A 27,077-nucleotide genomic window follows, 5' to 3' on the forward strand; every position below is an offset into this window, starting at 1 on the left:
AATAACAGTGATAGCTATGTGAATATGTGGGGTTTTTATAGCTGGCAAAAGAAACAAATGCAAAAGTCCTGGGGAACAGAGACTCAGCATGTTAGAAAACAAGAAGTCCACCTTGCTACGGAGAAATAAAGGAAGAGTGATGAAGCATCAAGCAGGAGGCATAATGAGGGAGGAAGGAAGCCTTGTAGGGGCTTTGTGGGACTTAGGTTTTGACTCTGTATGGTATGATGACACATTGTGGGAGGTTTGAATGAGGTTCATTCTGCCTAGCACAAGATCAGAAACCAAAGCAAAGACTCAAAAAGACCAGTAAGGAAGGTGTCAACCGTGTCCAGGTGAGAAGAGATGAAGGTATTGACCAAAGTGGCTGTTGCATCAGTGAGAAAGACCAATTTTCACTGTTTTGGAGACAGAAATAACAGCATGACCTTCTGGATCTAATCATGTAGAGAGTAAAAGAGAGGAGTCTGGAGTATCTGACAAGATGAAAGAATCGGGTTGTGCTTTATTGAGGTGTTGGAGAAGCCATTTGTGTGTGTGTGTGTGTGTGTTTGTGTGTGTGTGTGTGTGTGTGAGAGAGAGAGAGAGAGAGATTATATGTGTTGGGGAGAATTAGGAGAATTTCTTTTAATAAATTTAAAATATTATTAGATATAAAAGTCTCTAATGTGGACTAGTCTTCCTTCACCCCATAAACAGCCTACTCCTCATCTTTGGCTAAATAAACCTCTACTCCATGGAGACCTGCCTCAATCACTTTTTGATTCCCATACAAGGCCAGGCATGGTGGCTCATACCTGTAATCCACCACTTTGGGAGGCCAAGGTGGGTGGATCCTTTGAGCCCAGGAGTTCAAGACCAGTCTGGGCCACATGGTGAAAACAAACAGAAATTAGTGTGGCACATAGTGCCTTGTGCCTGTAATCTCAGGTATTTGGGAAGATGAGGGGGTAGGATGACCTGAGCCTGGGTATGTCCAGACTGCAGTGTGATTGCACCATTGCACTTCAGCTCCCCTGGGTGACAGAGTAAGATCTCATCTCAGAAATAAAACCCCCCAAAAACCAATTTTGCAGCTATTAAAAATGAACAATATTAGCTATTTACTTGAACCTCTAAATCAGGTTTATCCTTACAAGCATAAACTGTTTTAATATCCAGCTCCCCAAAACAAAGGAGCTAATAGCCATAAAACATTCCTGAGGGCTTCAATGAGGAGTTGCAAATGAACTGGGCCTTAAATAATGCAGGTCAGCCAGAGAGACAGTAAGTGCAGAGAGTTATATGGGAGGAACAAAGAGAATGAACAAAGGCACACAGATAACACATCACTATTGATCTATTTCTTTTGAAGTTTTATTGAATTTTAGGTAGTTCCAATATTTGCATTTTAAAACTTTCAACTTATGAAAGTTTCTGTTTGATCAAACTAGACGTGGCCAAATAATATTAAAAGGAACAAGTGATAATAAATTAAATATTGTCTTAAATATTCCACAAAATAACCCATGGAAAAACATGCTGATAAAGAGTCAGCCTTAAATGGGGCCTGGCATGGTTGCTCACGCCTGTAATCCCAGCACTTTGGGAGGACGAGGCAGGCGGATCACCTGAGGTCAGGAGTTCGAGACCAGCCTGGCCAACATGGTGAAACCCCATCTCTACTAAAAATACACTACACACAAAATTAGCGGGACCTGGTGGTGGGCGTCTGTAATCCCAGCTACTTGGGAGGCTGAGGCAGGAGAATTTCTTGAACCCGGGAGGCGGAGGTTGCAGTGAGCCAAGGTTGCGTCACTGGACTCCAACCTGGGCAACGAGAGCAAAACTCCATCAAAAAAAAAAAAAAAGAGTAAGCCTTAATTTTAGTCTGTGTACATACTATAATGTTATCAGAGAAGTAATTCATGATATTTCAGAAAGATACATGTATTTCAGATAACACATGCCATTGAGTCCTAATCTAGAGTGGATTCTGGATACTTCAGTACAGTAATATTTTCTAAGATTAATTATATTTTTCCTAGAGAGAAGTCTAATTTAGGAAAAAATAAAATTCACATACAAATAATGAAAAATAGCTATGTGTTACCAACCCCCAAATCAAAAGAAATTTAAAATAAAGTAAAAAATATGTTTTATCATAAGTCTGAATTTTTGTTGTACTATCGAAAAATTTTATTACTTCTATAAAAACAAAATTATCTTTTTTCAGTTGCTTATATGTATTCTTAGACTTCTTTCCAATGGAAAATTTGAGTCTATTGCTGAAATTGCTGTCTTAGGTAATTCAATTAAACGACTAAAGGTAAATTTTTTGAAGACAGTTGCTATATAATAGAAGGAGGATTGAACACTATTTGATACAGTAGGTAGCTAGTTAGACATGAGCAGGACAAGAGAAGGACCCCTGCCACCAGTAATATCAGGGGACCATCAGGTGATGGTCAGGAGGTTGTTAAGCTGGCTCTCTAAAATAATAATTGGTCCCAGCTGGTGCCAGGGAAAGGCAGTCTTCCAATAGATAGAAACAACTAAAGTTGGTGATCAGCAGCTTCCCAAAAAGATCTCTGGAGTTGGGCGAGTGAGCTCATGTATGCACAGTAACAGGCAAAAATGGCAGAGTTTAACCGGTATATGACCTTCTAGCAACATTTGATTGGTAGGTAAAGAACACCTCAATGAGCATGCTTATAACCTCCCTAAACACACTGTGCATGCGGCCCCTTCCAAGTGCTGGCAGGCCACTGTGCATGCGGACAGCCCACACCAAGGGAAGAATCAGGGGAGAAGGGATGCAAGACCCCAGAAACATGTCAACATATTAAACCCTAAGTCAAAGGTCAAGCCAGGCACTTGATCTCTCAAGTCACCAGCTTGGCTGTCTGCCAACTGTATTTTACTTCTGTTCATTCCTGCTATAAAGCTTTTTAATAAACTTTCACTCCTGCTTGAAAACTTGCCTCAGTCTCTTCTGCCTTATGTCCCCCAGACAAATTCTTTCTTCTGAGGAGGCAAGAATTGAGCTTGCTGTAGGCCCATATGGATTTGCTACTGGTAACACATTCATAAGTGAAGTATTAGTTTCCTAAAAAGTTCTCCACAGTGCATTTCATGAGAAAGTATTATTAATTTGCATTTGAGCTAGAGATAAGAATTAAGAATAGGGGTAGGGAAAATATTAGTAGTAGAAGATTAATGATAGATCGATGTTTTCTTTAACCTCTGTCTACCCTTTGGGAAATTCAGGAATAGTAGTATAAAGATCTGAATCTCTACAATTTGAATGTTTATCTCGTTTATTTGACCTTTTTGCATAACAATATATAGTACCTATATGATAAATGACTCTTGTTATTTTCCCCTCCCTTCCTTCCTCCTACCCTTTGTTCCTTTCTTCTTTCTTTTCTTTAGGTCCCTCCAAGACTTCACTTCTCACCATGATTCTGACATTGATATGAAAACACACAAGATTTCACTTCTCACCGTGATTCTAACATTGATATGATCACTGAATGACCGTTTTCAGCAATTCGGGCCTATAAAAGTGTGAAATAGATTTTTTTTGAAAGTCCTATTGTACATCCAAAATTCTGTAACACTAGTGGTTTTCTTCATCTTGTAGCTTATTATGATAAGCACTAATTTTGACTCTGACATTTCAACAGGAGCACTTATTTATAGACAAGCAGGAATGTTCAAGAATGACTCAGGAGTATTTTATTGATAAGGTAACCATTGAGACCAGGGTGTCCTCCTCCCCGCAGCTGGAGGAATTACACCTGGGCCCAACTTCCTCAAGTCTCAAGGTGGAATGTATCTGGTATTCTTTGTAACATATTTTAATATTCAATAGCCAAGTTCAGGCTATTTGGTGTCGAAATGTATATTGTTTTTCTCTTGTTTCTAAGAACAGTATTAAACTGTCTCTATAATATTAGAAAAGAGAAGAAGGGTCTCTTCACTGGAAGAGAAGCTTACAGAGTGTTCAGCCTTAAGTGTTTTCAGGTATGCTTCAAGTCAAGCATACTTCTCTAAAGGTGATTTAGAGAAGGGCAAGTAAGCCCTTCTGCCTACAAGTTGTAGCCTGTTTTGAAGATTGTTTTTGTTTAGCCAAGCCCTTTATGTGGCATACTTATCTGAGCTTACTTCTAAACACAATTAGTTGATGTCTATAAAAAAAATTTGAACTTGATCATTCCTGGAAACTTATTTAATTTCAAGTTTAAATATATAACTTTAATTCTTATTCAAAAGTTATGTACTTCTTCATATTTGGTCCCAATAAGAGCAGGGCATTTGTTATGTTTTACTCTCAGAATTGACACAACTTATTTCCATCTTCCACTACCCTCAATTTCTTTAAATATATCATCTACTTTGTCTTTTCACAATTCTTAAGTGAGATTATTGATTTTTCTTTTTACTTCTTGTCAACTCTTTGCTGGTAAGAATAGACATATAAAATCATTCTTGTAATAAAAGGTCATTCCTGGTGAATGCTTAAGTCTGGGCTTCCCTGTGACAATGGGCCTATTACTTAAGAAAAGTAAGCCACCAAACTTGGTGAAACAGTAAGACCCCACTGAATGTTATGGGCAGGTTTTTGGACACTGTGACTTTAAGTGAAACAACATATAATGAAACTCTGTACCATAAGCTAATTGTTACAAAGAAGAGTTAAGTACCTAAAACATATTTCTAGTAACAAAAAGTCATTAAATTCCTAGATTAACAACAAAACAATTCTAATATTAAATATTGAAAGAAATTTGAACTAAACCTACATTTCATAAAAATTTATAAAAACAAGATAATTATTTACCCAGTTGTGCCAGTTCAGGGTTACAGGTGGCTGAAAACTATTCTGAAAACGTTGGGTGAAAGGAGGGGAAAGAGCCCTGGACTGGACACCATCCCATCACGGGGCACACTCACATACACACCCACACTCATGTAGACTGGGACATTTTAAACACACTAGTTCACCTAATGTGCATAGCTTTGGGATACTGGAGAAAACCATAGCTCACAGAGAAAAGCCACACAGACATGGAGAGAACATGCAAACTCCACACTGATAAGGAGCTTTTTTTTTTTTTCTCATCAATGTTGAGGCAAAACAACATTGAACAAAACAATATTATTGGAGGACCTGCTGTACCTCTACATAATAGATATGAGAATTTATCTCAAGGGATACAACGAGAACAACATTGATAGGAAGTTTATTGGTGTGTGGGCACACACACAGGTATATGGGATCAAAATATTCTTCATGTGGCCGGGCACAGTGGCTCACACCTGTAATCCCAGCACTTTGGGAGGCTGAGGCTGGCAGATCACGAGGTCAGGAGATTGAGACCATCTTGGCCAACATGGCGAAACCCTATCTCTGCTAAAATACAAAAAAATTAGCTGGGTGTGGTGGCACGTGCCTGTAATTCCAGCTACTTGGGAGGCTGAGGGAGGGGAATCGCTTGAACCTGAGAGGCAGAGGTTGCAGTGAGCTGAGATCGAGCCACTGCACTCCAGCCTGGTGACAGAGCAAGACTCTGTCTCAAAAAAATATATATATATATATGTGTATATATATATATATTTATATGTGTATATATATTTATATGTGTATATATATTTATATGTGTATATATATTTATATGTGTGTGTATATATATATTTATATATGTATATATATATATTTATATATATCCTTCATGTTTATAAAGGTAATCTTTGCCTTGTTGATGTTATGAACAATTTCATTCCTCAATTCAAATGAGAAAAGTGAGATCAAAAGACAAATGCTTAAATATTTTAAGAATTTAACTGGCATCGATTGTGCTGTTTACTACAGTGTTATGCAGCAATTTGTACACCTTGACTCCAAAGTAGTTCATTTCCACCTGGAAGCATTATCTTTTCTAGCCCAGCAGCATCTTACTGGAGGCATCACTTTGTAAGGTAAAACTTATAGATGTAAATAATTCATAAGAAAAATTTAAAGACGAGTTTGAAGGGCAAAAAAGACATAAGTTATTCCTATCATAAGTAACAATTTAATTTATACAATTGCAATTTTTGACGAGCAAAGATGTTAAATGAATTTAAAAGATAAATGTTTGGGGTCATGTTTTGGAATATCTTGAATGCCAAGAGAGGGAATGAGTAGAGGAAGAGGAAGGAAAATCTCTGAACATCTTTGATATGGATAATAAAATAGTCATTACTGTATTTTAAATGTATCAATCTGACTTCAATTCTTAATAGGAACTGGAAAGACTGCTTAATGAACAGCAGAGAGATGATTCAGACGATGTTTAAATAACTCAGGAAAAAACGATTGAAGACTAATGTCAATCAGAGAGAAGAGGGAAGGACGAGTCCCAGAGAGATGACAAATGTGGAATCTAAAAGAACTTCACAACTGTTTATGGGGTGAAAGAAGAATAGTCCACATTAAGATTTCTATAACTAATAATATTTTAAATTTATTAAAATAAATTCTCCTAATTCTTCCCAACACATACATAAGTGCTATAATCTATCTCTCTCTCTCTCTCATACACACATACACACACACACACAAACACACACAAATGGCTTCTCCACCTCAGTAAAGCACAACCTGATTCTTTCATCTTGTCAGATACTCCAGACTCCTCTCTTTTACTCTCAACATGCTTAGATCCAGCAGGACAATAACAATCTCTGTCTCCAAAACTCAGCGAAAATTGGTCTTTCTCAATGATGCAACAGCCACTTTGGTCAATGCCTTCATTGCTTCTCAACTGGACACAGTTGATACCTCCCTTACTGGTCTTTTTGAGTCTTCGCTTTGGTTTCCTGATCTTGTGCTAGGCAGAATGAACCTCATTCAAACCTCCCACAATGTGTCATCACATCATACAGAGTCAAAACCTAAGTCCCACAAAGCCCCTACAAGGCTTCCTTCCTCCCTCATTATGCCTCCTGCTTGATGCTTCATCACTCTTCCCTTATTTCTCTGTAGCAAGGTGGACTTCTTCTTGTTTTTCTAACATGCTAAGTCTCTATTCCTCCAGGACTTTTGCATTTGTTTCTTTTACCAGCTATAAAAGCCCCACATAGTCACACAGTTAATTTCCTTCAGTTATTCACTGTTATTTCCTTCAGACTTTTTCTTTTATCTCAACTTTATTATTATTATTGTATTGTTATTATTGTCATTATTTTTGTAGAGACAGGGTCTTGCTCTGTTGCCCAGGGTAGTCTTGAACTCCCAGCCTCAAGTGATCCTCCCACCTCACCCTCCCAAAACTTTTCTTTAAGGTCACATTCCCAATGAGGACATTTCTAAGATTTTCACTGTCCTATGACTCTCTAAGTCCCAGGGACATCTTAGCTTTATTTTTCTTATCAGCATCTGAAAATATGCATACTTCAACTTATTTATTTGATTATTTTCAGAGTCTTATCACTTGGATGGATAGGAACTTTTATCTGTGTTGTTCACTGCTGTATTTTCAGAACTGGAAGAGTGTCTGAAACAGTAGAAGCTCAGTAACATTTGTTCATCAGAGAAATGAGAGTTAAAGCATGCACCAGGCAACTGAAAAATATGTCATAAAAACATTAAAGGACATGGATGAAACTGGAAAACATCATTCTCAGTAAACTATCGCAAGGACAAAAAACCAAACACCACGTGTTCTCACTGATAGGTGGGAATTGAACAATGAGAACTCATGGACACAGGAAGGGGAACATCACACTCCGGGGACTGTTGTGAGGTGTGGGGAGGGGGGAGGGACAGCATTAGGAGATATACCTAATGCTAAATGACAAGTTAATGGGTGCAGCAAACCAACATGGCACATGGATACATATGCAACAAATCTGCACATTGTGCACATGTACCCTAAAACCTAAAGTATAATAATAATATAAAATAAAATAAAAACATTAAAGCATTATGAACAAAGACATTAACACTACTTTTCATTGGTGTGTTACTTTACATTATGAAAGAATATTCTTAAAAATGATTTCATTTACTTTTAACAAAACTTGATCTTACAGAAAGAAAGCTAAGCAGAAGGGTTTGTGCAGAGGAAAAATTTTTTATAATTAAAATAATGGTGAGTATAATGAATAAAATTATGTACTATTGGGAGAGGAGGCAGTTATGGGCTGGTTGGGCAGATAGAGAGGGAGGGTTTCTTCTCGCCCAGAGGCCATCAAACTTTAGATGATAAGGCAGATGGAACCCCACTTGGACAAGTTCTTCTTCCAAGGCCCACTAGACCGCCCTCTGGTGGACCTCGACTGCCTCACAAATGATGCCGCCTCTCAGCTCTAAGCAGCTAGCATGGTCATCTCCCCTTTCCCCTAACAGCAGTTAGGATCACCACTCCAGAGGGGCGAATGAGAGAGGACACAGTTAGGGGCTGGTTAGGCAGATAGAGAGGGACAGTCTCAGGAAAAGGACAGAGAAAAGCAAGGTTCACAAGAATAACCAGAGGACAGCACCCACAATGTGTCTGCAGCTAACAGGAAGAAATGTGGTTAAGAATTTTGCCTTATGGCTGGGCGCAGTGGCTCATGCCTGTAATCCCAGCACTTTGGGAGGCCAAGGTGGGCAGATCATGAGGCCAGGAGATCGAGACCGTCCTGGCTAACATGGTGAAACCCCGTCTACACTAAAAATACGAAAAAATTAGCCGGGCGTGGTGGCCGGCACCTGTAGTTCCAGCTACTCGGGAGGCTGAGGCAGGAGAATGGCGTGAACCCGGGAGACGTAGCTTGCTGTGAGCCGAGATCGCGCCACTGCGCTCTAGCCTGGGCAACAGAGGGAGCCACCATCTCAAAAAAAAAAAAAAAAAAAGAAGAAAAACAAAAGAACTTCTCCTTATGCCAGGATGTTGCTCAGAAGGGACTGTCCTAACTTAGGTGCAGGCACAATAAATCAACCTAAATGTCCTTAACTTGACCCAGCTCATTATAAAGTCATTAACATGACATTAGCATTGTGGTTTTAGATCCCCCATGGGTTTTGCTCAGGCACTCATGGATAATAACCAAGATGGATTCATTCTGGCCAACCCCAGACATGTGCAGATACAACACCCCTAGGAGGGAACTTTACCCCTCCCATTTGGGCAAAGCCCATAGAAGACTTCCTGACTTCTGCTACATAAAAGAGGCTGAACTGAGCCCCATTTCTGGAAACCTGATTTCAGCCCCCCTCTCTTTGCCTGGAATTTTTCTTTTTGCTTAATCAGTTCTACGCTATTCACTCTCTGATATCTGTGTGGCACAGAGGTCTCTGCCATGTCCTAGAGACATTTTCCCCATTGTCTTGGTGATTAACATTTGGCTTCTTGTTACTTATGCAAACTTCTTCAGAAGCTTGAATTTCTCCTCAGAAAATGGGATTTTCTTTTCCATTCACATTGTCAGGCTACAAATTTTCCAAACTTTTATGCTCTGCTTCCATTATAAAACTGAACACCTTTAACAGCACCCAAGTCACCTCTAGAATGCTTTGCTGCGTAGGGTATTTGTCTGCTGCCAGATACCCTAACTCATGGCTCTCAAGTTCAAAGTTCCACAAATCTCTAGGGCAGAGGCAAAATGACACCAGTCTCTTTGCTAAAACATAAAAAGCATCACCTTTGCTCCTGTTCCCAACATATTCCTCATCTCCATCTGAGACCACCTCAGACTGGACCTTATTGTTCATATCACTATCAGCATTTTTGTCAAAGCCATTCTACAAGTCTCTAGAAAGGTCCAAACATTTTCATATTTTCCTGTTTTCTTCTGAGCCCTCCAAACAGTTCCAACCTCTGCCTGTTACCCAGTTCCAAAGCAGCTTCCACATTTTCAGGTATCTTTTCAGCAATGCCCCACTCTACTGATACTAATTTACTTTATTAGTCTGTTTTCACATTGCTGATAAAGACATACCCTAGACTGGGCAATTTACAAAAGAAAGAGATTTAAATGCACTTACAGTTCCACGTGGCTGGGGAAAACTCACAATCTTGGTTGAAGGCAAGGAAGAGTAAGTCAAGTCTTACATGGATGGCAGTAGACAAAGAGAGAGTGCTTGTGCAGGGAAACTTCCCCTTATAATACTATCAGATCTTGTTAGACCCCCAAACCACCAGGAGAACACAATGGGAAAGACGTGCCCCCATGATTCAGTTAGCTACCACTGGGTCCCTCCAACAACAGATGGGATTTCAAGATGAGATTTGGGTGGAGACACAGCCAAACCATATCAATACCCTTCTCGCCATTTGGGCTGTTTCTTTCTTCATGTAAGAACTCAGCACTGTCTAATGAATTTAAGCAGCATCTCTATGAGACAAATTAATTTTCGTCTGTTAGGAGACACATTGTAGAGACAGCCTATCAAGCCCCAAACCTCTCTTTACTATATCTGCCTGGAAATAAAGTATTTGGAGGAAAAGTTATAGCCAAACATTTCGATTATTATCAAGCCACGTGATGGGATGGGATTTCTTTCCTTGGGGAGCTTCATCAACCTCTGCCCAAAACCTTTAGTTTTCCAGTTACACACACTCCTCTGGCCTCTCATCAGGGACCAAGCCTCTTGCCCCATTTTCAAACGGAAAAGTTTACTGTATGATAGGGAAAAAGAAGAAAGCCTAGCTAGACAGATGTTTGCCTCTATGCTGTCTCTGCAGAAGGGAGGGAACCAATATGAAGGTTACATCCTTTTGAGACATCTGGTATGTTTCCAGTTGCAATGGAACTTAAACAACAAGGAGGAATTATGTTTGGAGGTTAAGCATTCCCTTTTTCTGTGATGTATTGGTTTTACCCAATCTCTGACCTGCAAAATGAGTGAAGAATTTAGTGAATGGCCTAGAGCACCCCTTCCATTGAGGCTTTTGGCCCAAATTCAGCTATTCCAGTGTCTCTTCAGGGCCCCAAAGTGGAAGACTAAAAAGGCAACTAGGCTAGGAGGGCAAAGACACAAACAGTGGAGAGCTAGGGCTTTGCCCAGATACACTTAAAACAAGGTAAGTGTGACTGCCCCTGTTGACTAGCTACTCTGGATCCAAGGACAATACTTATGACAGCCGACAGGACCCAGGGGATACAGTGAGGGAAAAAGAAGACAGAGGATGCCTATTCTCTCTCTCTCTCCACCCAAGGACACTCTGAATGGGGGAAGCAGACTAAGAGATGCCTTTTCTCCTCTTTCTTTCTGGATAGGTTGCCTTTTCTCCTCTCTCTTTCTAGGTGGGTAACATCTCAGCCTGCACTCCCCTCAAGTGCATCCTGAAACACTGGGACTCCTTTGACCCTCAGACTCTAAAGAGAAAATTACTTATATTCTTTTGCACAAAGGCATGGATGGCTTACCAGTTAGAGGACAGACACGTCTTTCCTCCTGAGGGAAGTATTAATTTTAACACCATCTAGCAGCCGGATCTTTTCTGCAAACATGAGGGTAAATGGTCTGAGGTCCCGTATGTACAAGCCTCCTTTGCTTTGTGGGATAACCCAGACCTCTTTCAATGTGATAGCATTGACTCAGCCCTACTAGCGGTTATATTGTGAGGAGCTGCAAGGGACAGTTTTAGTGGACTGGGGCAGGGGGGCGGGAATCCCTGGAAACGCCTATAGAGAGGCACTAGGTTCTCTATAGGTTCCCCTGGTCCATCCTGCCCAACTTATCCCAGACTTCCAAGACCCCCCTCAAACTTACTGCATTCTAGGAATCCTCTTTTTAGGTGGCCCCTGGCCTTACTCATGCCCCTACAAAAGATGCCTTGTGAATATGGTCCCATTAAGGTACAGGTCCTTTTTTCTATACAGGACTTAAAACAAATTAAGGGGGATCTTGGTAGTTCAGATAATCCTGATACATACATAGAAGCGTCCCAGAACTTAACCAAAGTATTTAAACTCTCTTGGAAAGATTTTATGCTACTCTTAAATCAAACCCTGACTGCTACTGAGAAATAGGCAGCCCTGCAAGCAGCAGAGAAATTTGAAGACAAACTTTGTGTCTCATACAGTGCCAGAAAAGGGGAACAACATTATCCAGTTGAGAGGATAGCAGTGTCCTTGGAGGACTCTAAATGGGACCTTGATGAAAGCATCAGAGAATGGAGAAGGAAACTCTTTCTAATGTGTATATTAGAGGGCTCACAAAGAACCAGGGCCAAGCCTCTTCATTACTCCAAACTATCTATGATAGACCAGAAACCAGATGAAAATCCTTCAGCCTTTTTGGAAAGGCTGAGAGAACCTTTAATAAAACACACCTCCCTGTTTCTCAATTCAAATGTAGGACAACAAATATGAAAGGACAAGTTTATTACCCAGATGTACAAGTTGTCAGGAAGAAGCTACAGAAATAAGCCATAGGACCAGATAACACCTTATAAAACCTCCTGAAGGTGGCCATCTAGTCTTTTACAACAGGCACCAGGAGGAGGCTCAGGAGAAAGAGGACGCACAAGAGAAAGGCAGAGGCTCTAATGGCTACTCTGCAGGCCTATAAAGCCCAGAATTCCTGAGGTGCACCTGTTAATTGCTACAGGTGTGGCAAACCCAGACACTTTAAGAAGGATTGTCCAGGCAGCAAAAGGAAGTCTCCTTGACCCTGTCCAGCCTGTGGTGGGGACCACTGGAAGGCTTACTGTCTCTGGAGGTTTAGGTCACTGGGTCCAGAGCTAGTCTCACAAATGGTCCAGTAGGATGGATGGGTCATGGGCTCAACTCCACAGCTCCAAAGGCTCAGACTGCTATTACCATCTAGAAGCCTCAGGTGATTCTGGAGGTTGAAGGGAAGAGGGTGAACTTCCTTATGGACACTGGAGTGAGCCTTTCTGATCTCTCCTCTAATCTGGGCCTTCCTCCTCCTGTAGCATGACTGTGATGAACAACTCAGGAAAGACTTTAATCCGACATTTTCCTCAACCCATAAGTTGGAGCTGGGTAGAACTCTTGTTTACTCAGGACTTTTGAATCATGCTTGAAAGCCCAACTGCTTTGCTAGGTAGGGATCTTTTAGCTCCTATGGGACTGATCATCCTTATAGATCCACAGCAAATACTTTGTCTTCCCCTGGTGGAGACCAACATTAATTCAGAAGTTTGGGAAACTCAAGGAAAAATTGGCAGGGCTACAACCACCATACTAGTTCAAATCCATCTCGCAGCTCCCACCTCCTTCCCTAACCAGAGGCAATATCCCCTTGTGATGGTTAATACTGAGTGTCAAATTGATTGGATTCAAGGATGCAATATTGATACTGGGTATGTCTGTGAGGGTGTTGCCAAAGTTGATTAACATTTGAGTCAGTGGACTGGGGAAGGCAGACCCACCCTTAATCGGGTGAGCACCATCAAATCAGCAACCAGCAAATATAAAGCAGGCTGAAAAACATAAAGAGATGAGACAGGCCTAGCCTCCCAGCCTACATTTTTCTCCCATGCAGGATGCTTCCTTCCCTCTAACATCAGACTCCAAGTTCTTCAGTTTTGGGACTCAGACTGGCTCTTCTTGCTCCTCAGCTTGCAGACAGCCTATTTTGGGACCTTGTGATCATGTAAGTTAATATTTAATAAACTCTCCTTTATATATATATAAAGGAAACTCTAATGTATATATTAGAGGGCATATATATATATATATACACACACACACACACACACACACACACAACATATATATATATATATATACACACACACACACACACACACACACACACACACACACACATACACAAACACTAATATAGAAGTAATAGGGGCCGGGCGCGGTGGCTCACGCTTGTAATCCCAGCACTTTGGGAGGCCGAGGCGGGCGGATCACGAGGTCAGGAGATCGAGACCACGGTGAAACCCCGTCTCTACTAAAAATACAAAAAATTAGCCGGGCGTGGTGGCGGGCGCCTGTAGTCCCAGCTACTCGGAGAGGCTGAGGCAGGAGAATGGCGTGAACCCGGGAGGCGGAGCTTGCAGTGAGCCGAGATCGCGCCACCGCACTCCAGCCTGGGTGACAGAGCGAGACTCCGTCTCAAAAAAAAAAAAAAAAAAGAAGCAATAGGATATGTATATTCTATTAGTTCTGTCCCTCTAGAGGACCCTGACTAATACATACTTTGGTACCAGGAGTGGTTCTGGATATCAGAATATTAAGGATGGAGTTCTTTCATTTGTTTTGGGGTTTCTGAAGTTAGCTGCTTAATGTGAGTAGACCCAAAAATGCTAAGAACTCTACTTCTAATAGTATGGAGAACAACGACAGTCCTTGATGTGAACTGTTTAGAGAGTCATGCAAAAAAAAAAAAAAAAAAATGCATGTGATGCTCCTGACTCACTGATCATGAGAAGCAAGGAGTTTAGTGACTCTACACATAATACCTTTGATCATATTTGCAGGACCAAGGAACATAATGAAGCTGGTTGGTTGCTCCTAAGCTCAGTGGACAAAGTGATGAATGAAAATGATGAAATCAGTGATTCTGTCTCCTGGCTTCAGAAGCAGATTCTGAGCCTTAAATTTGCTAAGATTGCCCTGAGTAAGAGTTTTATCTCCTGGAGAGAAAGAGCTGAAATTGTGGAAAAACAAACATAAGCTCTTATCATGTGAGTGGCTGACCTGCAATGAAAGATCCATGTAGAGCCTCACCCAGTGTCTACTGTTAAAGTGAGGGCATTGACTGGAAAAGAATGGGACCCTGCAATTTGGAATGGGGACGTGAGGGAGGACCCTGATGAAACTGGGGACAGTAAGTTTGTAAACTCTGATGAACCTATTTTGCCAGAAGGAACAGCTTCCCCATCCCCTGTAATGACAATACCCCTACCTGACCCATGCTGCCATCAGCCTTTCCACCTTTGTCTGAGGAGATAAACCCTGTGCTCTCTGAGGGAACAGTGATGGCCTCCCCTGAAGCAGTTGCCAGGCAAGTTAATATTGATTCTCTTCAGATGCCATCCCTAACACCTTTGTTTGCTTCTACACCTATAACTAAAGTCCTGGCAGGACCCTAGAGATAAAGTTGAGAGTGTGACCCATGAGGAGGTGCACGACACTTGAAAATAACTGTTTGAGTTCTCTAGATAAACAGCAATCTGGAGAACAGGCATGGGAATGGATATTAAGGGTGTGGGATAATGGAAGAAGGAAAATAGACTTGGATCAGACTGCATTTATTGATTTGGGCCCACTGAGTAGGGGCTCTGCATTTAATGTTGCAGGTCAGTGAGTTAAAAAAGGTTCTAATAGTTTATTTGCTTAGTTAGCTAAAATATGCATTAAAAGATGGTTCACCATCTTTTAATAGCTGGTTCACCATCTTTTAATAGCTGATTCACCATCTTTTAATAGCTGGAAATGCTTGACCTCCCTTGGTTTAATGTAGAGTAAGGGATCCAAAGGCTTAGAGAGATTGGGATGGTGGAGTGGATTAGTTACTTTAGACCTACTCATCCCAGCTGGGAGGGTCCAGAAGATATACCCTTCACCAATGCCTTGCAAAATAGATTTGTGAGGGCAGCACCTGCATCTTTGAATAGCCCTATAATTGCTCTTCTCTATATGTCAGATCTAACTGTGGGAACTGCAGTCACTCAACTAAAATATTTAAACACAATGGGAATAATTGGATCCCAAGGTGGCAGAGGTCAAGTGACAGCACTCAACCATCAAAGGCAAGGTAAGGTGGGCGTACCTACCATAATGGATAGCAGAGGCAAAGTGGCAATAGAATAGTCTGACACCTGTAGAGCCCTGGCATTGGCTAATTAATCACAGTGTTCCTAGAAGTAAAACTGATAGGAGGCCTACTGCTTTCCTACATAAATTATACAAACAGAAAACTTATACGTCGAATGGACAAAAGACTAATTTGAATTATAAAAACAGAGAATCGGCCAGGCGCGGTGGCTCACGCTTGTAATCCCAGCACTTTGGGAGGCCAAGGCGGGCGGATCACGAGGTCAGGAGATCGAGACCACGGCGAAACCCCGTCTCTACTAAAAATACAAAAAAATTAGCCGGGCATGGTGGCGGGCGCCTGTAGTCCCAGCTACTCGGAGAGGCTAAGGCAGGAGAATGGCGTGGACCCGGGAGGCGGAGCTTGCAGTGAGCCGAGATTGCTCCACTGCACTCCAGCCTGGGTGACAGAGCGGGACTCCGTCTCAAAAAAATAAATAAATAAATAAATAAATAAATAAAAACAGAGAATCACAGCCCCTCAATCAATGTCCAGACTTGAGCCAGTTTACAGACACAGAATGCCTTGAATGAAGGGAATGCCATGTCCCCTTGAGGAAGGACCCCATTACATTACCAACAATTTATGCAGATAGTGGTGAAAATATATGTGGCTAGAGAAGACCTCAAAGAAACCCCCTTTGATAACCCAGACTGGATTCTTTTTACGGATGGAAGTTCTTTTGTAGAACAAGGAGTCCATAAAGCAGGATATACAGTGGTCACCCTGAATGACATTATTGAAAGCGCACCTCTCTCACTGGACACAAGTGCTCAACTGGTTAAGCAAATTGCTCTCACTAGGGTACTTGGATTAAACAAAGAGAAAGCAGTTAACACTTACACTGATTCCAAGTATGCCTTCCTAGTCCTCCATGCCCATGCCACTACTGGAAGGAGAGACACTTCCTTACATCTAATGGGTCTCCCATTAAATACCATCAGGAAATTGACAGACTAGTATCCTCAGTTTTCCTTCCATGGGAAGTGGCAGTAATACATTGTAAAGTCCACCAAAAAAGGATGGGTAAAATAACCAACAGAAACAGATTAGCAGACCAAACAGCTAAGTTAGCAGCAAAAATGCCCCAGAGTTCCAATGCACTTGAGGACCCTCTGATCTGGAAGGGCTCCATAAGAGAAATAAAACCTCTGTATTCTCCTGCAGAAATAGAATGAGCCACCTCTCAAGGATACACTTTTCAGACTGAAGGATGGCTACTATTGGAGGATGGCAAACTTCCTTAGCCTGCCACCAGCCAATGGAAAGTTCTTAAAATCCTTTATCAATCCTTTCACCAAGGAAAGAATAAAACTTATCAATTGGCCCAAAGGCTGTTCTCAGGTGAAAATCTGCTAAATACAGTCAAACAGGTTGTTAATGCTTGTGAAATTTGCCTTAAAATTAATCCCTTCAACAGACAGCTTCTCTTCCCTGGAACCCAAAGAATGGGAGGCTACCCAGGGGAAGACTGACAGTCAGATTTGACCCGCATGCCAAAGATAAGGGGCATCCAGTACCTCTTGGTATGGGTAGATAACTTCACTAACTGGGTAGAAGCATTCCCATGACAGAAAGAGCCTCTGAGTTGATAAAGTACTAATTAATCCAATAATTACTCACTTTGGACTCCCTAAGTACTCCCAGAGCAATAATGGCCCCTTATACAAGGGCTGTCACCTAGGGGGCCTCAAAAGCACTAAGTATACCATACCATCTTCATTGTGCCTAGAGACTACGGTCCTCGGGAAAGGTAGAAAAGATAAATGATACTATCAAAGGACCTCAGAAAAATGTCTCGAGAAACTCATTTTCCTCTGGTCACTCTTCTTCCCATGGCCTTATTATGGGTGAGAAACACCCCTTCAAAGACAGGTTTGAGCTCCTTCGAAAAAAATGCGTAGACGACCTTCCCTCACCAATTATTTCTTACTAGACCAAGAGACTTCTGAATTGGTTAAACATGTAACTTCCCTGGCTCACTCCCAACAGGAATTGAAACAACTGTTGGAAGTCAAACCCTGAGAACTAGGGCCACCTCTATTCATCCCAGGAGACTTGGTACTGGTGAAGCCTCTCCTCTCTCTTTCTTCCTCTCTAGGACCAAATTGGGAGGGATCTTACACTGTCCTTCTCTCTGCTCTTTCAACAGTGAAGGACATTGGAATAGATGCTTGGATTCATCTTACTCAAGTGAAAGCCTGGGGAACTGGGGGAATTGCCTCCACTAGCCCAGAAGGACACATAAAACATCAATGTGAAGAAATTAGAGATCTCAAAATAAAAATTATAAAAGATAAGTAACATATGGGGCCTATTGACATTCTTTCTCTGGTGTTACCCATATGACATTTGGTACTGGGTGTCATTGCATTTGTTCTACCTTGCATATTTAAACGTGGGTGTTGCTGCCCTTGCCAGCAACTAATCTCTCACGTTTATGAACAGAACACTCCCATTACTAATCTCATCATCTTAGTCCCATTTTATCCCTTATCTGCCAAAGCCATTCAATTGTCTCCACTTTTCCTCTCATCACTCATCAGTGAATATGGAAACACTTTTTGATGCATTTTTACAGGGAAACTTTGATTACCCACGGAGTCTAAATTCTAATCTAATAGATCTCTTGGGAGAGGTCAAATATTATTTGGAATCAGACTTCCCAACATCCAATTGGAAATTGGGGTTGTATTTTTTATATTGGGGTATACTGGGGTACTATTTTTTATAACTGCTGTTCCGCTTTTGTTGTAATTCTCACGATAAGGCAACTTTGCCAAGGATCCCTTAATCTGGAACACCCAAGGGATTATTTACTTCCCTAAGCAGCTATTTTTCTGCTAGGATTTGATGTCTTTCACAACATGAAATAGCTTTAGCCACAACATTGCTTTCACAGTGATTAGCCTATTTTGCTTTTTATTCCTGTTTTTTCCCTCTGTAGCTCTTTTTTATTATATAATTTATATTTATTCCAACCATATGCAACTTTCTTAGCTAAGTAATTGTTTAACGTCTGCTTATATTATGAATGGCTTTTTTATATTTGCCTTTTAAATAATATGTAAGATAGGAAATGGAAATTACCTAACCCATCTAACCCAGGATATAACAAAAGGTCAGAATCTTAGTAATTGTTAGATTTGCCATGAATCTCCTGAAAAAATCCACCCCATACTTATACAAGTTGAAACCTATAAACAACCCTCGCAAGCAGGCACCACAAATTCCGGAGTGGCCACAACCTTCTGCAGTCCTTCCATTTCAGCCCCTCCATTGATACAATGTGGACGGGGGCCACCCTCAAAAAAGCTATGTACATCCCCTTTGGAATGTCACAAATTATGCATGTAGTAAAGAATTTCACTTTACTATCACCACAATTACCACCAGGAGTACATCTTGCACTCTGGCATATTTATTAGAAATGCTCCAATAAGCTAAATATGATTAATATATTCCTCTCACTTTCCTAAATATTTCCAACCCTTTTCTGAAAATGCAGCAGTAGTCCCAGAAATCCAACCGTTTAGACTACTAGTTTGGTACAAACATGGGGGTGCTACCCACCTCAATAAGAGAGGATTTCCCTAGTAGTCCTCAATACCCTGTGTTTCCACCTGAAGACTAACAACATGGAACACTGTATGTCATGGAGCAGAGTCTTATTAATTAAAATTTTTATTCTTCCAAAGCTTATGCTTATCAACTATTTAACGGGACTAGAGGTATTAAAACTTATCAGAACAAGAATTTTTGGACAGTTAATGCCTACATTCAGTGTATGTGGGAAGATTTAATTGTTGGTGCCTTAACAAACTACTCTGCCATACAAAAGGAAAGAGCTTGGGCTGGTGCTTCTTGGGGTCCTTTAGGAGCTGAATCATCTGTTCCAAATTGTACATTCAGCCAGGATGTACAGAAGTAGGTGAACTTGAAAAAATACCACTATCTTTTGTGCATCTCAGGGACTGTGGTTCGTCTGTGCAGATCAGCAGCAAAAACTTTGGGCCTTGAGTTGCCTATACTGCACAGTGGTGCGAGGGATGTGTTCACTGCAATGGGTGTTACCTCTAGATGGCTCTTTACAAATATACCAGTATCTGCTTCACATAGTCCCTTCCCATTAAGAACATCCCAAACAGAAACGAGGAGTAGGTCTTATAGCCTTGGGTGTAATAACAGCTGCTACATCCATAGGTGGCTTGGTGGAAGGAATAGTTTACAATGCATATACAATTCAAAATGCATCAAGTGTAATTGAACAATATGCTGATGATGCTTGTCAGGGTTTTAAGGTCCTCCAAATGTCATTAGATTTACCTGCCAATCAGGTGATGGATCATAGAACAGCCCTTGATTATCTTTTAGCAGAAAAATGAGGGGTATGTGCTATAGCAAATAATTCTTGTTGTTTTTATGTTAACTCCTAAGGAGAGGTTGAATTTGGAGCCAACCAGCTACTTTGTAGAGCTAAATTGTTAAGGGGTGCTAAGACCGATTTAGCCGGAGATATATGAGATACCATTAAAGGATATCTCCCTTCAATGACATGGTTCCTCCCGTTATTAGGACTTCTGTTAATGCTTGTCTTAGCTCTGCTTCTTGGACTCTGCATATTAAACCTTCTAGTAAAATTCGTTTCTTCTCACCTAGAGGTCATCAAATTTTAGATGATGATGCAGATGGAACCCCACATGGACAAGTCCTTCTTCCGAGGCCTGCTAGACCACCTTCTGCATGATTCTTGACTGCCACACAAACAATGTCCTCTCACAGCTTGAAGCAACTAGTGTGTTTTCTCCCCTTTTCTCTCAACTGCAGTTAGGGTCACTACTCCAGAGTGGGGAGGGAGAGAGGAGGCAGGTAGGGGCTGGTTAGGCAGATCGAGAGGGAGGGTCAGTGGAGAAGAACAGAGGAGGGCAGTATTCACAGGAACAACCATGGACAGCACCTAAACTGCCTATGCAGCTAAAGGGAAGAAATGTGGTTAAGAGCTTCCCCTTAAGCCAGGGTGTTGCTCACAGGGAGTGTCCCAACTTAGGTGCAGGCACAATTAACCAAAATAAATGTCTTTGACTTGACCTTGCTAAGTATAATATATCAGCATTGTGTGTTTAGCCCCTTCATGGATCTTGGTTAAGCATTCATGGGTAATAACCAAGATGGAGTCAGTCAGGCCAAACTCAAGCATGTGCGGACGCAACACCCATAGGAGGAAAATTTACCCCTCCCATTTGGAGAAAAACCTACAGAAGTCTTCCTGGCTTCTGCCACATAACATACCCAGAACTCAGTCCTGTTTCTGGAAACTTGCTTTCCAGCCCCCTCTCTTTGCTGAGAACTTTCCTTTTGCTTAATAAATCCTGCTCTATTCACTCTCCAATGTCTGCATGTCTCATTCTTCTTGGTTGTGGGACAAGAATTTGGACTTAGCTGTACTAGGGACTAAGTAGACTGCAACATTATCAACTCTTTTCTTGAAAAATAATGCATTACTGTTATATGACAAAAAAAGATCCCCCACTACTCATGTAATCTAGATCTTCTAGTAAATGTGTGGCTATGAGTAAATTAGACAATATATTTATCCCACATCTAATCTTTCTCTCAAACCTGTTTGGATATAAAATAAGATTTCATAGCATGGAATAACAAACTCATTAACAACAAAGAGACATCCATTAATTGCTTAATCGCAATTTTCAAAGGCAAACATGTAGGCAAATCTGTCTTGTAGACAATTACAATACAAGAGAAAATACTAATGCAAAATGTAGGTTGACAAGAAGCCAGCTGAATAAAATATTTACAATGATTAATGAAAGATCTGTGCAGTTTTAGTGCCTTTGGGCAGTGAGGAAAAGCATTTTTCTTTTCCTTATCAGTTTTGGTAAGCTGTTAGTAGTGAGGCTGCTTGTCAGAATGTGTGGAGGAAAATAATTTGTTGCTCTCACAAAGATAGGAAAAAACCTGAGTGAAATGTGTTTAAGACAGAAATTTTGATCAAGTGACCAGTGTTGTGAGAGACATCAGGGAATTTGCATCTTACTGAGAAAGCAGCTTGGAAATATAAGAATCCACAACGGAATACAAGACAGGGAAAAGCACATACAAACATAAAGTGAAGAGAGTGCATTCCTCCACATAAGATGGGATGAGGCATTTCCAGCTTCCAGATGAAAGTACTTTTTTAGGGAATATTAAATCTGACATACTTTTGCAGTCCCATCCCCACCCTTCTTTATAAGCAGACCCATTGTTCCTGGCCCTTCATTCTCAAAAAACTAAACAAAAACTTAACCTTTTGTGCAAGCCCTAAAACATTTACTTTTTTTGATATAAGGTCCAGAAGCCATAATTACTTTTCCTTAAATGAGTATAATTATTTTTAAAAGGTATTTTATCTCTACTAATGTTAGATTCTGCATTGGAAATGTGTATTTACTTTTTAAAGAAAAACATTACTCATCAAAGTCACCTATTATACAATTATCACAAATCAAGAATACTTAAAAAGTTGATATTTTTATAGACTATGATTTCTTACCTTGTGCCATAACTAAACGAATAGAAGGAAGGGTTTGGTGATGCCATAAAGGAGTAAAACTAACTTCTAAAGGCCATTTTAGATTTCTTTTACTCACGCTTATTGCAGAAATTTTAGACATTTACAACAAAACAGTAGTACTTTGGGGATATATATACTTTTTGTATTCTATTTTGCCTTTTTCAAGACAAAAGATCAAATTTCAGTATGATGTTATTTAAGCTCATTTGCAATTTACACCCGATAAAAATGCAGAATTCATTGAATACTCGGGAACCTCTGTCTTTTTTTGCCTCTAATCTTCAGAATACACTGGTTTATTTTTAAAATTGAGAATAATACATGGAAAATCTTTTCATCTTATTGATGAAAGAAAGCGTTTGATCCAGCAGGTGTTAAAGTTCAAATGCACAGATAAAAGATAAAATAGTAGATTACTGAAGATAAGTTCTTGGGCTATGTATTCACAGTAAGTAAAGACAGGAAAAGGATATAATATCAGTATATCAAGCACAGGGAATACACAAAGATTATAAGATATAATGTTTTAGCTGCTTATCTGTAAGTTTAATGTATGTTATTTTTCATATTTAACACTCTATTGCACATGTCCAATTTTCAAAAGATAAGTCAGATTACATTTTGTCAGACCAAAGAAGAAATCACATTATATAACTTTTAACACAGGAAAATAATGGGACATAGTTTCAGCCAAATTTCTAATCTTCTAAGATAAATGAGCTGGAACCAATATAACAAGGCTTGAAACGCTCTAAAACCTCAACTTTTCATATAGAGCATCATGCACAGCAGTTTGCATTGTTTTAAAGACGATGTCACAGTTGGCCAAGGTCAAGAAGGCATATCTGAAATATCCTTCCAACCTAGCTTACTCAACCTGGAAGCAGAAATAGTGAAGGCTGGCTCAAACAATATTTTGAGTTCTCGTGTAATGTTTATATGTTTAGATAAGTGGCTTTCAAAAGGCAATACATGGACTCACTAAGGGGTCTCCTTGCTTACTGATTTATTCTAATATTTATTCTTACATTAGAAAACAAATTTCTTTTTGTTTTTAGTGGAAACATATACCTCATAATAATACCTCTAACCTGTTACAGCACCAGGCTTTTCAATTTGATATACACAATGGAAAACAATAACAACACAAATGAAGTATGAATCAGTGATTTTTAATATATGTGTTTGATGATATATTTCTATGTTTCAATGTTTCATTTAATTTAATTCAAAGAAGTCAACTTTATAGAGATATTTATTTCTAACCATATTGTAGCTAATAGATTATAGACACAGAAGTAAATTCAATTTCCTCAATGTTAAGTGTATTCCATTTTTGGATTATCAATGCTGACAAAATTATTACCTACAATATTACTTCATAAAGGTAGTTACTTTTGTTAAACTACCATCCCCAGCTTGCCAATATATACAAAACCAATCATAGATTAATTGCCTTGTGCAGACTTTCATATCATGGGAATTTCTCATGCATTGATGAGTTAACACTGCTATGTTTCATGACTTTTATGGGTTTAGCTATATGAGGATCTGTTTAAGAATCTATATGATTGTTCAGTGGGCTCTCTGGAGGCAAACATTTCAATACTGTGACAGTGAATAAGATATATGAAGGTAGTTTAGAATTTGGATAATAAAAGAGGAAGAGGAAGAATGAATATTTATCAAAATGAAGCTATTCATCTGAGTCTTTTGGAATATTATTCAGCTTAGAATTGCTCTTTCTTTGAAAATTTTAGCTTCTTCATAATGAAAGAGGGTAAATGAACAGGTAGAAAACAGGCTAATTCAATATCTCAAAAAACTCCTAAATCCTTCCATTTTGGAAAAGTAAAAAAAGGAGAGCTTTTTCATACTCATTTTCATCAAATCTTTGCTCAAATGTCATCTTCACAATGAGGCTTACCTTACCTATTCTATTTAAAATTGCACTTCCCAGCAATTCCTTTTACCATGACTATTTCTTTATTTTCTGACATTTACCTGCTGCTAACATAGTAAATGTATTTGTGTGTGTGTGTGTGTGTGTGTGTGTGTATGTGTGTGTGTTATTGCTTATTTTGTCTCCTTCTACCAGAATGTCAACTCCATGGGGGTAAAGATCATGCTTTTTTTGTTCACTGATACATCAAATGGTTAGAACAGTGGCAAGCACTTAGTACAGATCCAATAACTACTAGCTGAATAAGTTAACGAACATATATAAAATGCTTTTCTAGAAATATTTTATTTGCAATATAAGCAACATTAACAGCAGTTGTCGTTTATTTGAGGATTGGAGTGATGTTACCTGAAGATGCAGAGGCACAGATCATCTGGCAGAGGCTGAAGATTTTGTTTTTCAACACACTTAATTATTTCTCTTTATCTTTTTATTTCCAGTATTGTAAACGTTAAGAGACTTAGTTTGTCCATACAGTATCACCGTGTAATAGTTGAAAATGTTTTTTTTTTTTTTTTTTGGACCAGCTGACATAGGAAAATACAATTTTGGTAAATGAAGCGTAAGATTTAGTAGTGTCAAGATATAATAGTCATGATGTGAATGTCCATTGTGAAAATAGAGAATTCCCATGGCTGTGGATGGCAATCTATTTATGCTGCCACCAGATGGCTATTGGAATCAAAACTCAACTCAAAATTCAGAAGCAAATTTTGCCTGTTGGTGGGGTAAGATCTTCACTTTTCGGTATTGCTTTTGCTATGGTATTTCAAATTTTTATGTGGCACTGCAAAAGTATGGAACCAGCGAGCCCACTGGAGCAAACTTTCTTAAAGAAGCTAAACTGGAGTGAGAGAAAAAGCTAAGAAAGCCCCTCACCTCTTCTACCCAGCAAAAGCTCAGTAGTTTAGGTTAACCAGTTAACCTAAACTCAAAGTAAGCTTATAAAGCAGTATTTAATCTTATTCAGCAAAAAATCTGCATCAATTATTTATGCAAGTGATCCAAATGCATACACACTTGACCCTTGAACAGCACGAGTTTGAACTGTGAGGATCCATTTATAGCAGCTTTTCTTCTGCTTCTGCAACCCTGAGACAGCAAGACCAACCTTTCTTCTTGCTTGTCTTCCTCAGCCTGCTCAATGTGAAGACGAAGAGAATGGAGACCTCCATGATGATGACTTCCACTTAGTGAATAGTCAATATATTTTCTCTTTCTTATCATTTTCTTAATAACATTTTTCTCTAGTTTACGTTATTGTAAGAATACAGTTATTCTGGGCCGGGTGCGGTGGCTCACGCTTGTAATCCCAGCACTTTGGGAGGCCGAGGCGGGCGGATCACGGGGTCAGGAGATCAAGATCACGGTGAAACCCCGTCTCTACTAAAAATACAAAAAAAATTAGCCGGGCCTGGTGGCGGGCGCCTGTAGTCCCAGCTACTAGGAGAGGCTGAGGCAGGAGAATGGCATGAACCCGGGAGGCAGAGTTTGCAGTGAGCCGAGATTGCGCCACTGCACTCCAGCCTGGGAGACAGGGCGAGACTCCGTCTCAAAAAAAAAAAAAAAAAAAAAAAGAATACAGTTATTCTGGGGGGAGGTCAAAAGTTATATGTAGATTTTTGACTGTGTGGGGAGCCAGCACCCCCAATCCTGGTTGTTGAAAGGTCTAGGGTGATTATCATTTTAATATTACAAATTTTCTATGTACAAATAAGAACCTGGACGGACATGGTGGATCACGCCTGTAATCCCAGCACTTTGGGAGGCCGAGGTGGGCGAATCACAAGGTCAGGAGATCAAGACCATCCTGGCTAAAACAGTGAAACCCCGTCTGTACTGAAAATACAAAAAAAATTAGCCAGGCGTGGTGGCGGGCGCCTGTAGTCCCAGCTATCGGGAGGCTGAGGCAGGAGAATGGCTTGAACCTGGGAGGTGGAGCTTGCAGTGAGCTACGATGGCGCCACTGCACTGTAGCCTGGGTGACAGAGAGAGACTCCGTCCCTCCCCTCTTAAAAAAAAAAAAAGAACCTACTGTTCTTTTCATTGATGGCATTGAGGTGATTTATACTTTTTTATTGTTTAGGCATTTTTCTTGCTAGATATCCTCATCTTATAATAAGCTAAAATTAAAACAATTTGGTAGTAGCATTAAAAGCTTAGCTGTAGTTATAAACCCTAATGGGTAGGGACACTATTATGGAAGCCTCTGTGGCTTTTCTTCTCTCAAGTGTGTCACAAATAATATGAAAATAGTTTTTCTTTTTGACTCATTTTTTTTCCCCTAATCATTTAAAGAAGGTTATATACAACAGTACTGCGATTTCTCATGGTGGTGTATGCCTCCGTTGGAATACATTTTTGGTCCTTCATATGTGAGTTACTTACAACAACCCCCACTTTGCTTTTCAATTCAGTAACTTTCAATTTGGTTTTCGTGTTTTCCTTTTGGCAGCTTCCCTCTAAGTGCCCAAGTGTGTGTGTTCAAGATTCCAGTTTGCATACATGCGCTTGCCAGTAATATGAGGCTTTTCAGAGATTGCTTTTCAGTAAGACAAATAGAATGACCACATATTATAAATTATTAATGTTATGCACCACTTCCTGTGTTTTAATTAAAATACATTAATGAATTAAGTGAAATCAGAATTAGTAAAGATATGCTAGATTTCCCCTAGAACAAGCTCAAAAAAGAAATAATATCCATGCAGCACACTAACTTTTATATTCTGTTTAATTTACCATCCTCATTCACCCTCATCCTACATACTATATTTTATTAC

General features: G+C 39.9%; 1 long non-coding RNA gene across 1 annotated transcript; it reads left to right on the forward strand.

Moving 5' to 3' along the window:
• The first annotated feature begins 703 nt into the window (after positions 1 to 703).
• LOC131381678 (uncharacterized) lies at positions 704 to 3,575 on the forward strand. The gene is made up of 2 exons (XR_009210561.1): positions 704 to 825; positions 3,415 to 3,575. It is a non-coding gene; the product is annotated as an uncharacterized LOC131381678 (long non-coding RNA).
• The last annotated feature ends 23,502 nt before the right edge of the window (positions 3,576 to 27,077 follow it).

The sequence above is a fragment of the Hylobates moloch genome, unplaced genomic scaffold (genome assembly GCF_009828535.3).
Source record: "Hylobates moloch isolate HMO894 unplaced genomic scaffold, HMol_V3 SCAFFOLD_17, whole genome shotgun sequence".
Classification (NCBI taxonomy): domain Eukaryota; kingdom Metazoa; phylum Chordata; class Mammalia; order Primates; family Hylobatidae; genus Hylobates; species Hylobates moloch.